Below are 12,481 nucleotides of genomic sequence, written 5' to 3'. Positions count from 1 at the left end.
TACATTGTTCATGACCACTTAGATATTAGCAATATGACCAACTGTAGTGGCTTAGGGACTTGCTATGCAAGATACATGCAAAGATGTGCCCTCAGTCTTGTGAATGTCAAATGCTCATATTGCCTAGCAGTGTTTCTCAACCAGAGTTCCTCCAGAAATCAGCAAACTGTTCCTCTCAGTTCAGTTTAAGTGACAGCAATAAATCTTTGGCTAGGGTGAAATTCTTTTTTTAATGTGGTTTTGCATTAGTAAAAAGTATTGTATATATTTGTATTGTATATAGCAAAAAAGCAGAGGTTCCCTGAAGACTTGAAAGTTATTTCAAGGTTTCCCCATATAAAAAAAAAAAGATTGAGAAACTCTGGCCTAGTGTATCCATTTCATTATTTTTGAATGTAGATACATGGAAACAAAGGCATCACAACTTTTAAAAATAAAATTGTTTTTTTTACTAAGTATGGGATAAAATCAACCAAAGCCTGAAAAAGTTAATGTACACTAGTGAGTACATAAATTTCACATTAGGAATTAAAAACAAACAAAAAAAACCCTAAAACCATTGGTAAATAAATACTAATTAAAACTATTGTTTCCTTTGGTAGAGATTTCTGAAAAAGAACCTTTTGTGCATAAAAGAACAGTATTGGTAAACTGATCTTTTGAAAACTGTAGAATTATACCTGGAAGTCATTTATTGTGAGTTTTCTATATTTTTAGCCTTTGATTAAATACTCCTGTTTTATTATGTTGTTTTCATAGCTTTAGTCTATTACCTGTAAACTAAGCAGCAGCAAGATTTTTAATGTAGTTTAAAAAAAATAAAATTAATAAATTAAGTTTGCATTTCTTTGCCATTCTTCTGTCATTACTACGCAGAGCAGATTTATTTGTGGTTCAAGGTCCTTGAGAATTCCACGTCAGCTCTGTAGCAGACTCCATGTTGAGGTCCAGGTGACTGCCATCCTTCACACATGATAACTCATCTCACTGTCAGAAGTGCAGCCGCTGCAACTATCCATGGGAGTTTGTCAGGATGTTTATAGACGTAGAGAAACTCTAGAACAGCTGTGTTCCAATTCTCTTATCTGAAACAGAAGAAAAAAAAATTATTTGCGACTGAAAGTGACATGGAAAAACAAATCAATATCAAACTTCACATTGCATCAAGTAAAAAATATTTATTTGTAGTTTTGGATAGAGTGGAGGAGGACTAAATCTGTCTTTTTATCCATGGATCCTTTAATTAGTTTACCCCCCAGCACTGGGAAAACCTCAAACACGAAGAGAAATACAAATTTGCAAGGTTTTAGCCTTCCTTTTCTGTACTAAAGAAAATAATTTTCAATGCTATGTAATTTGGAGGTGGTGGGTGAGATATATTTAAAGTGTACCTAACTCAACATTTTTACTTTACATAGAAGGGTAGACAACCCTTCTAAGTAAAGTAAAAATGTTTTGTTAAGTGCAGCACCGCTCCCCTTTAAGCCGCGGCGATCAAGACTTAATGGGAGCGCAGAGGATCTCCGGACACCTCATGCATACCGGGAGGCTCTGGCTGCTCCTTCTGCGCATGCCCGAGTTGGGGCATTTTTCCAACAAGGGGAAAGAGATGCTGATCTCATACGTGTGTAGTAGGAGCAGCTCCCTTTTTTTCTCCCTCTTCCCAGTGGCTAAGTCCCCCAATCTCACACTTGTGCAGTGCAAGATTGGGTGACATAGAAAGAAGAACGAAGAGAAGACAAAAGATGGTGACGCCCTGACGCTTGCCCTGCACCAGGACAAAGAGGAATTCCAGGACGACGCGGGACCAGATCCCGGAAAGGACCACCACCTTTGATAGATCTGCGGCATTAGCAAATTCCGCTTTAAAAAGAGTACTGTAAGGCTAAATTCACACTGGTGGTGAGGTTGTGGTGCATTTACCACTTACTCAAGCCAGGGAACAGCTGCATGTTGTTTCTCCCGGTGGCAGCCTCATAGAAAATAAATAGGGGCAGGCAGATGGCTAGGTGCCAGCTGCAGGGAGCCGCGTAGGATTGTCTACTCCTGAAGCAAGTCTAAATCTGCCCTGAATAATGAAATTGCATGAGCTATGGGTAAGTAATTGCATTAACTACACAGAAAAAAAACAAAATATGCAGACTACAGTTAAAATGCAGCACACGTTTCTCACCCAATCCAGATATTAAAAAGTCCAATTATTAAACATGTAATGTTTAGTTTAGCTTTTCCTGTGCAGACTTTTGCAAGAACAATATGTCCAGTAGGGAAATGTTTGTTACCATGGGATGCTGTATACACTTCTCTACGTTTGACTAAGAAATGTTTAAATAGACATAATGTCCTGTGGTGTTTACAGTTCTTGTATAGCAAGAAAAATCTGGCCATTTCTCACTCAATAGCATATGTTGTATTTTGTAAACTCTGTACACTAGAAGTAAACAACCCAAATGATTCATACACACACACATACATAGAATTGTTAAAAAAATACAAAAACTTTAAGCATTAAAGCCACATAATAAATTCTTTACTTTATTCAGCAACAGACAAAAGAGTAAGGATTTCATGTAAACTATATTGATGGGGATTACAATACTTTGCTTTCCTCCATCACCCATCTGACAGTGACATTTCTGCAGTGTTATCGCTCCTTTTATTATGTGATGCAACTATTCAAAATGAGTCTACAGTCCCTTTATTTTATAGCTGAAGGAAATAGATAAGGCCATCAGAATCTGTGTACACAAACTGTTTTCATGTCCAAAGTAGGCTGGTAATGGATTTAATACATGAGGAATTATTGACTTTATCAACAATGAACTATGAATGCTTATAAATACCTGTTTTGCAGGGAATATTAAAGCTTCATCAGTCTGCAAGTTTTCCTACTGTATGTTGTTCAAACACCACCACCCCATCATGACACATCACACAGACATGCAACTTTCTCACAAGACAATGCTTAGCCAGGAAAAAGATATGACTATTATGTGAAAATAATATAATGCATGAAGTTGTAGTGGTCATCTGCTAAAATCAAGTACATGGAACTACCTTTAGGGCTATGCAAATCTTGACATAAGGCCTATTCTTGTATATCAGCAAAATGCCTATATTTTAGTGTTTCCTCAAACACTAACCAAGATCTACCCAAGCGCCTGCAAGGTCTGAGATCTTTATTTATATCTGCTTGAGCAGATTGGTTTCTGATCATCCCATGGAGTATACATGAGGTTGGTAAATGAATTCATCAATGCCCAAAAAAATACTCACTGAAAATTGTTATTACATTATTAAAGAAGAAATAACCACATGCGTCATTTAATAACTAAAGCTCCTGGGGTAGATTTCTTTTCATTATATTGCTTTTAATGAGATTTGTGACACCAAGATTTACAGTTGCACAGTTGTGTTTGTTCTATGACCATGCAATGCCGAAATTTCCAAAGCAGAGATAATGATTTCTCTTCTCTCATTATCTCTGAAGACTTAAATGAATGTGAGGATTAATTGCCAATATATAATAATTAATGATTATACAATAATATAATTAATGACTTTTTTTCAAGGCTACAGCTGCAAAATGAGCATCTTAAACTGCAGTAATAATCAAATGTATTATAATCTTGGAGGGCCTAAAAAGGTACCTACAGACATACATCATTGTTGGATGCATGCGCACAATCCAGCCACAGTCAGACATCAACTTCACACAACTCATCAGGTTTAACCTTTAGAGTAGTGTTTCTTGACCTTTTTAACAGGGTGGAACCCCTTGAAACAACTTTCAGGTCTTAGGAACCCCTACTATAGGTAATATATCCACAGCTCACACATTAGAGTGGTGGTCAGTGGGAAGAATGTTTCTTACATTGCTGGCCTTTGGGAAGAATGTCACCCTTACAGATAGCCAAATGGACCATTTGTGTCACTTAAACTGACCCGAGAGGCACAAATTGCTCATTGCTTAAGAAACCCCTAGCAACCTGTGGAGGAACCCCAGTTGAGAAACATGCCTTTAGATTGAGGATGTATCACCAGCACTGGCTTATCCAGCAACCAGAACAAGGTTTTCCAACTGGTTGGATTTCCCTTCCCCTTGAAAGGCTAAGTACACACGTTGTCGTTGAAAAGGATCTTGAACGATGCATGAACAAGCGCAAGTGCTCTATGGAGAGGGTAGGGGGAGAACGATGGAGAACGACCACTGCACTCTCTCCCCTTCACTTTCATTATGAGTGTTCTTCCGTTGATCCGCCAACACGGTCATTGGAATGACAGATTACGAACACTGTACACGCCAGATTCTCATCAGATATCAGCCCTGAGGTGATTATCAGACAAAAACTATCTGGCGTGTGTACATAGCCAAATCTCAGATGGCCATGGTTGCTAGCGTCCATGCCGTGGGAGCTTGAAAACGTCATATCGCTGGAGGAGAGCCAAGTATAGCGGACGTTACTTCCACTTACACATAAGCTTGTATGGTGACAGAAGTCAGAAGCAACACTGTTTTGCCACAGTTTAACACAGAAACTTTGGAAGGTTCTAGTAATCCAACACCACAAATTCAGTACCATCTATTTAAGAAACCCCTATATGATCTACAAAGCAACAAAATACTCAGCAATTAGTGCAACTCAGATTGTGATTCAGCAAATTAACAGAGAGGGAGAAAAAAAAAAGTTCATGCATCATTCCTAAGCAACAGCACAAATGATTGATGACAGAGCTATGAAACCACTGGGGACGAAGCGAGGATGCAATCAATATTAAGAAGGAACATAATTAGACATACCAATCAGTAACGCAGAGGCTCTCCCCCATCTTAAAGCAAATGAATGTTCAGTCTAATGGGCCTTAGAGTTAACCATGTATTGAACAGAAACTCTGCTACAATAGAGATAGAAGAAAAATATAATAACAACCACGTCGATGAACAAAAAGTCAGACTTTATGTCTAAAGGAAAATGGACACGGATATTAGAAGCGCTGTTTGTGTGCTTAGTCTAGAATTTTTGGAAAGCATTTTGAGTGGAGCTCTGTGACATAATTCCGGCATTTTCAGGGCATTACTGGCTTTTCAGACAGCCATGTGCTATTTAAGGTAGAGAACACACACGCAGGCTCTATAAAATATATATACACACACATATATATATATATATATATATATATATATATACATACACATACATACACACACACACACACACTGTATGCAAAAAAATGTTTATTTGACCAAATGGGTCAATTCATCACCATTTCCTTTACAAGTGTTGGAGATGGCAGTGTTTTAGGTGCAATTTTTGGGGGGGCTATAGGAAGCATTTAGGGGTGGTTCGCTGCCTCCATTGACTTGAATTGTGCAAGTGTTTTTAAATATTTGCATGTGCTTTCAATACAATAATGCAGCCACTTGCAAATACCTGCAGAGGCTTGAGCAGTCACACAGCTCCTAATGTAGTGCAAGGATAGAGAATGATTTAAACCGCATACACATGGGCAATAATAGTTGTTGGAAAGGATCTTTCACGATCGTTTGTAACGACTAATATTGCACAATGCATGAACGAGTGCTATACATACAGCACCGTTCTGCTCTATGCAGAGGGGAGGGGAAGAGCGACAGAGTTGCACTCTGCTACGCGCTCTTTCCCTTCCCTTGCATTAGGATCATTAGTCGTCCATCGTCCATGGAATGCCAAGACGGTTGTTTAGACCATGGACAACTGGCACTGTACACACGCCAGATTCTTGCCCGATATCAGCCCTGAGCCGATTATTGGGCAAGAACCGTTGGACGTGTGTACCTAGCTTTAGTCTGGCATCTATTGTTTTTCCTACTTTGTGTGTCACATGGTTACACTTGATCCAAATGTGATATATTGCAGTAAGAATAGGGATCTGTAGTTTAGGTCCTATACATAAAAGTTATCAAAATCGGTTCCTTGTTCCACCAAATGACTCCGTGAAGACTTGGAAGTGCAAAATTTGAAGGGAGACCAAACCAGCAATACTTACCTGCCACCGTTCTCTTGCAGGACACTACCATTTTCTTTCTTTTTTCTTGTAGATATTCTTTGACTATTTCAACTGGCTAGGCTGGGATGACATTAACTTCCACGCATCCCCTGCACACACAAGCTGGGATTACTGGGTTTCTTTGGCAACCAAAGCCAATGCCGTGCATGCACAGCTCAGCTTTGTCACCAGAAACCTGGCATGATCAGGCAGGTAAGACAAGAATATTGTGGAAGAAATCAAACATGTGGAACTTTGGTTCCACTTTAAAGCTTCTAAAATAGGATAGTTTTATACTACAGAACATAAACAGCATATACCCTACATAAATAGCATCAACTGGTTCCTTGTTTCTCCAAATGACTCCCTAAGGATTGGGAACTGCAGAATTTAAATATATAAGCTTTATTATTATATATAATTATGTCCGGGGGACAGGGCACATCTAAAACCCAGCCCTGAAATCCTGGGGCCGTTTTTGTCCTTCGAGTCTGAATATATCTATATACACATACTCTGAACATTTACACCCACACATTACCGATTTGCATAATGCACTTATGTCCATTATAATAGAATGCACAGTTCATGCATTTCTGTTTTAACCACATATTAAAAGCAAACCAGAAAGAAAAACTGCTTGTGTCAAATACTTATATACCAGCATGCTGCTTCTAAAGAATCGGCTCGTTAGCTCTGACATATCCAGAATGTGATTACATCTAAAACACAAACCATTACCCATTCACAATGAACCTTGGCTTTCAAAACAGAAATAATGAATGTGGAAACAAGACCGGGTTATCTGTAGTAAGATATTGTGCTTGGATCGGTGATATAAAGCCGCAAAACTGCATCCAAAGAATAAAGTGTTTATGCGTTTTAGGATGGGAAGTGTTCCTGTACCCAATTCAACTTTCTTTTAGCTTTATCCTAATATTAGCAGGTGGAGAACATTCGCTGCCTTGTAAAGAGACTTTATAGTTGCTGCTATTTCTAAAAAAGGGTCATACAGTAAAGCTTTGTTATGATCCCAAGTAACGAACCTTAATAACTCTGCAAGATGATATGGCTGAAAAAGACAACAGAAAGCAATGTACTTCATAAACTCTGCAGGAAATTGCATTTAAGGCTCTAAAGTAATCTGAAACTTTCCAATCTGTTCAGCATGATGAGCATACTAAAGGGCAATATCTATATCTGTGATGAGGTGAGGCTATCCAGTCCTAATAAAGGAGTTACAACCTTTTCTGAAAATACAAACTTTGCATCAAACATCCCTACTACAAGGGTTTTCATCCTTTGATCTGAGTGCAAATTTTTCTTCTGCTCATCATATAGATAAGCCTTAAAGGAGAAAAAAAAATCAGCTCCAGTAATTTCCCCAGAATTATTTTTTAACTGGGTGGGAAGAAGCTATAGGCGGGTGGCAGCACCTGTATTGTGACCCAACTTTTTAGTAACCACCCAAAAACAGCCGGCCAACTAAAAGGGTCTGGGGAGAACATGGGGCTCCCATGATGTATTAGGGTGGGAGCACTAAACAGACAAAAAGGAGCATAGCTATCTAAAAAAAACTTTCCAGACTGCATTTGCAAAAAACCCACAGTATGCTAGTGTGTGACTCCTCAATATCAATGGAACGCCAATGATTAAAAAGGTGTGGGAAGAACTAAAAGGCTGCAAAGGCAAAGCCCAGCTGATTCTTGATGTCTTTTAGTCAGGAAAACAGGTAGGCTCTGACTTGCTGCAGCATTTAATGCAAACAGAGAACTTGCAGTGTGCAGTGAAATCAGAGCAACCAATTTCAGTATTGCAGAGAAATGTACATAACTGTGCAAGGCTGAAGATGAGGGTGCAGAATATTGCTCATTTTTTATGTATTATTTACAACTATATATTATCACAAAACAACATACAATGATCAGGTAAAACATTAAAACCACCTTCCTGATATTGTGTAGCTATCTTGTGCAGCTATCCTGTGCAGCTAAAAGTTCTGACTCATCACAGAAGACCTTCTGCTTGCATTATTTCCCTGGTAAACAATGAACACACACACACACCATCTGCAAAAAGACACACATGATGTTAGACCAGGGCATCTTCTGCATCTTCACTATGAAGGTCTTATGCTCAAATGCCAAATGCAGGCCATTGTGGTGGACAGGGGTCAGCAATGGCACTTGGATTTGTCTGTAGCCCGTATTATTGCTGTGACACACATTACATTTTCAGCAATTTGCTCTCTAATAGCTCTTCTGTGGGATTGGACCTATTGTAGAAATAACGAGTATTATTCTTGATTGATTTATTATAGTCAGACCATATCATATAAAGGATTTCAATGATCAGTTCTTACCAATGAAACACAGGATAACCCACTGAGTAAAAAAAGGAAAAGAATAAGGAGACATTAGCAGTAATGGAGAATGTAGATTATTTGGATAGATGGCACGTAGGGCTATGTACAAACATCAAAAGAATCTCTTTCGATATAAATAGTTGGGCATGTTGCGAGCAAGAATCTGACGTGTACATTGGTCACCTGACGTCCATCAAGACAGATCCATGAACGAGTGATGGGGAACTGTTGCTATACAAGTCAAAGAGGAGACCGCAGCTCTTTCTTCCCCCTCCAAAGAACAGAATGGCACGGTCATGGATATTGTACATGTGTATGCAGCCTTAGGGAGAAAATAGAGGAAACACGTCGACATGGCGAGACCCGTCAACTCCATACCCGATTTGCAATGGTATCATGCAGAATCCTGCTGTCTCTTATTCAAACTCTCTTTACCCCAAAGAAAAAAACAAAAATGTGAGAAAGCAGAATTTTCACCCAAACAATTAAAAGTCACCTACAGCTAAAGATCAGGTAAAGTAAAGATATGAAAACGATCGATAAACCTATTAGAGGTTTGGCCTGGGATCCAACATTCAAGGAACCAGATTCCTTCAATGTAATGTATTCATTTTTGCTGTCAAACATTCCAAAAAGTTTGATCTATTTAATGCATGTATATGGTTGAGTTTAGATGTTGTTAGGATTTGTTTCCCCATGTAACGGATTTTACCTAGCAGTAGTTCTTGATTGTTCCCTTTGAAACAATCCTAGGGGCATCTAAAATCTAGCATATAATACCAGAGGTCAGCACTTCAAGTAACAACAAACCACTGTAGAAATATCCATATAATGAATTCATCTGACTGTCACAATCACATGAATAAACTTGATGGAGTAAAGGAAGTATGAGTACTATGAGTTATTTTTTTGCCCAAGGGACATGGAGGAAAACCATGATACACAGCTTGTCGAGTAATCTTTCTTATAGATCAGTACAATAGAAAAAGGATATCCTGATAATTTGACTCATCATATGCCAACTCCTAAAGAATCATTATTTACAAAGCATACACATTAAGACAGCAGAAAAACGCCTTTAAATAAAAGTAAAACAAAAAAAACTTTCACACCTTCAGCAAACACACAAATGAAAGTTTCATTAGCAAGCTTTGTATTATTGATTTTTCAGACACTATTTCAAGCTCATTTATAAGACATAAAATGTAACAGGATCTGATTGATCCTTGATAACAATGGTTCCAAACCCATTTTTTTCAGTAACTGTCAAATAGCTCAAAGTGTTTGTATAATATTAGTATTACATTGTATAGCCCATGATAAAAGTATTAGTGTAATATTAGCAAAATACATAATTATGTAACTGAATCTCTTACATTTTATCATATGGCAACCCGGCAGCAAGAAGAAGTTTATCTGGGACCTGGAGACCAGAGGCTTTGTAGTGCTTTAGATGTGATGAAGCCTCCTATTTCTAGGTCTACATTTACCTAGCCCGACCTCAGTCTCAGCTCCCGTCTTTTTATTATATATATATATATATATATATATATATATATATATATATATATAAAAAAAAATATTTAGATTTCTCTTTGCTGCATGAAGAAGCTGCAGACGGAACAACCTGAAAGAATTGGCCATTTTGGGAAACCCATTTGGGGCAACCCATTAGTCAGAAACTAATTAGTGGCTCAGATGAGCTGATATTTTGCTTGATTTATTCTCTGGATTTGATGTACACAGGCCCTCCTGCATTTTTCCATGCTGGTATTGGGTGTCCCTGTCTCATGCATGGTTTCCGCTGCACACATTATAAATACTCTCAGAGTCAGCAGGCAATGAATTCAGAGCAAAGGGACTGTTGATGCATATGTAGTGCTTGTTCAGCGGAAATGGAGATGTCAAAGGAACAGATGTAGTGGATTTACGTATGGCCTTCCTTCATAAGGGGGTAGGAGTGGGGTTAATTTGCTCAATGAGTTTCTCTATGCTATAAACCAAAGTGGCAAACTCATGAATGCACTTTAATGATGACATTGGATTGCCTCACTTTGATATTGTTTTTCTTAAAAAAAACAGTGTCCAAACATTTTCAAACAGGGAGCAGAAATGATAATTTCCTCCTCCATGAATTTTCAATGGGTGGCTGCAGGCATAGAAAACTATTTAGGGTGAAAAGAAGCAGCATCAGCACTTTAACCTCACCAGCAGTCCTAACATGGCCAAGGGTCATCACACACCAAATGAATCTATATTGATGGGGACGTCAAGTTAGATTAAGTGTTCCATTTATTCAGTTAGTTTATTTATTTTGTATTAGTGGTGTAAGTTTGAATATTGATTTCTCCCTGGCTAAGGTCCCTAAATATGCATTATTTGATATTTGTGTTCAAGCTAAAAGTGACAGAGCAGCTAGCAGGGTGCAAGCTGTGGGGAGCCCCACACGTTCCCTGACCTCAAAGAAGTTCTAAAGCGGATCCTAAGGCTGGGTACACACGTGCAATATTTGTTGTTGTAAAGGATTTTCATGATCCTTTTCACGACGAGTGGTGTACATACAGTGGTGTTCTGCTCTATGGAGAGGGGATGGGGGAGAATGACAGAGTGGCGCCCTGCTGTGCACGCTTCCCTTCACTTTTATTAGATTGTTCCCTGTTCACCATCTGTGGATTGGCTAGGACGGACAGATTCTTGTCCGATATCAGCCCTGAATCGATTAACAGATGAGAATCATCTGATGTTTGTAGGTAGCCTAAGAGTTTTATATATTTTGTATATCAGTGCAAAAATACATCTATTTTAAAGAGTACCCAGTTTTCACAGAAAAGCAAACTTTTCTTTCAGCTAATATTGTGCACCATCACATAACCAAATATATATGGGAAAGTCAGGGTTGCTGCATTAGAAATGAGATACATTTAAGGAATAGGACGCACAGCTGTGTTCTTTAGTTAAAGAAAAAAAAAGTACTGATGGATCCGGGTCACTGGAGCACAATTCTGAAAGTGTGGATGTGATTAAAGATGGGCAGTAGATAGCATGCATTATAGATGTGTAGTATTATATACGCATGAAATACCCAATACTTCCTGCTAGATCCCAATGTCTCCAAGGACATCTTTACAGTAGTATTGGTGACACAAACAGTCAGATGGAAGGCGGCTTCATCAGTTATCGCTACTGCTTCAGCTGATTCTCATTAGTAGCAGATCTGCTAACAGCTGCCGATGACACACAAGAAATCTGGAGACAAGTGCAGCTACTTCTTGTAACCATTCCCTGAAAGTGATTATTCATAAAATGCACAACTTTTACATATTGCAATTGAAGTAAACCTGTTTGGTTTATAATAGTAAAGCCTTGTTCACAAGGCATACAGAACAGGCCTTTTTGTCACTTTATGTAAACTTTTCAAACAAAATGCAAAGCCAATGCCTGATCTGTACAACAAAAGCTAACAGTTGTGTGATACACCTGTAAACCTTGCATTGTGTCAAATCTACAACATTTTTTCCTCTGTAACAAATATACCTTACAATTGACTCTCGGCAGTCTTATTTAGCATAAAATTAATCTCACTTTGATTTTTGCAAAATTGATCCACTCCATCCATACTATGCACTCACGATCAGTCACTGCCTGTTCAGAGTTTAAAGCAGAACTAAAGTTCCACTTTTAAGAATACATGGTCAGGGAGGTCATTATTGCAGAAAGGGACAAGGGATTTCCCTTCTGCAATAATCCCTCATACCTGCCTGATCGCTCTGAGCATCTCGAAAAAAGCTAAGCCTCACATGTGCAGCTTCAAGCTATGTCGCCAGGATGCTTGGCAATCCTGGCTTCCCTTGGCACATGCTGGCAATGAATAAACGTCAATCAAGATGGCCGAAGATTGTCTACAGGAAGAGAAGAAAGAATAATATGTCAGCTCTCTGCGAGGGAATAGGGACTAGTGAGTATCTGGGATTTAGATTTACGTTAAACAAATGAAGAAATATTGATATGTGCAAGGCCTGTCTGCTTTTGCAGTTCATAGCTGAAGCCTATTGAATTCCAATAGCAATCAGGCCAATAAGTAAACACAAA

General features: G+C 38.5%; 1 protein-coding gene across 1 annotated transcript in view; it reads right to left on the bottom strand.

The window, feature by feature from the left end:
- Positions 1-211: 211 nt before the first annotated feature.
- PWWP2B (PWWP domain containing 2B) overlaps positions 212-12,481 on the bottom strand; it is a 28,858-nt gene continuing 16,588 nt past the window's right edge. Inside the window, exon 3 of the mRNA XM_072424239.1 lies at positions 212-1,085. The gene's annotated coding sequence lies outside the window, so the exon portion shown is untranslated. The remainder of the gene's footprint in view (positions 1,086-12,481) is intronic.

This window comes from Pyxicephalus adspersus, chromosome 10 (assembly GCF_032062135.1).
Source record: "Pyxicephalus adspersus chromosome 10, UCB_Pads_2.0, whole genome shotgun sequence".
Lineage (NCBI taxonomy): Eukaryota > Metazoa > Chordata > Amphibia > Anura > Pyxicephalidae > Pyxicephalus > Pyxicephalus adspersus.
The sequence above is the reverse complement of the archived record's forward strand: the minus strand, read 5'-3'. Positions and strand labels throughout refer to the sequence as shown.